Genomic DNA, 291 nt, shown 5'->3' with positions numbered 1-291 from the left:
AGGAAAGGAAGAGGGAGGCGGATCTGGTGGGGTGGGACCCCAGGGCCTTGCTTCTGTTTCCCAGACCTCGGCATTAAAAGATCCTCCCCAGCTGCGGGGATGATGTTAGAAGAGGCGTCCCCGTACACACACTGTCCCCTCGGGGGTGGGGTAGTGCTCAGTTCCCGCCGTGGTCCTCGCAGGCACCACATACTTATTCGGAGGAGGCGCCCCCGGGGTCGCGAGATGGAAGCGCGCGTCCGGGAGGCCGTGTAACCGGAGCTGCGGGACTCAGTGGGCCAGAGAGCGCGG

Source organism: Colobus angolensis, unplaced genomic scaffold (assembly GCF_000951035.1).
Source record: "Colobus angolensis palliatus isolate OR3802 unplaced genomic scaffold, Cang.pa_1.0 Scaffold1, whole genome shotgun sequence".
Classification (NCBI taxonomy): Eukaryota; Metazoa; Chordata; class Mammalia; order Primates; family Cercopithecidae; genus Colobus; species Colobus angolensis.
The sequence above is the reverse complement of the archived record's forward strand: the minus strand, read 5'-3'. Positions refer to the sequence as shown.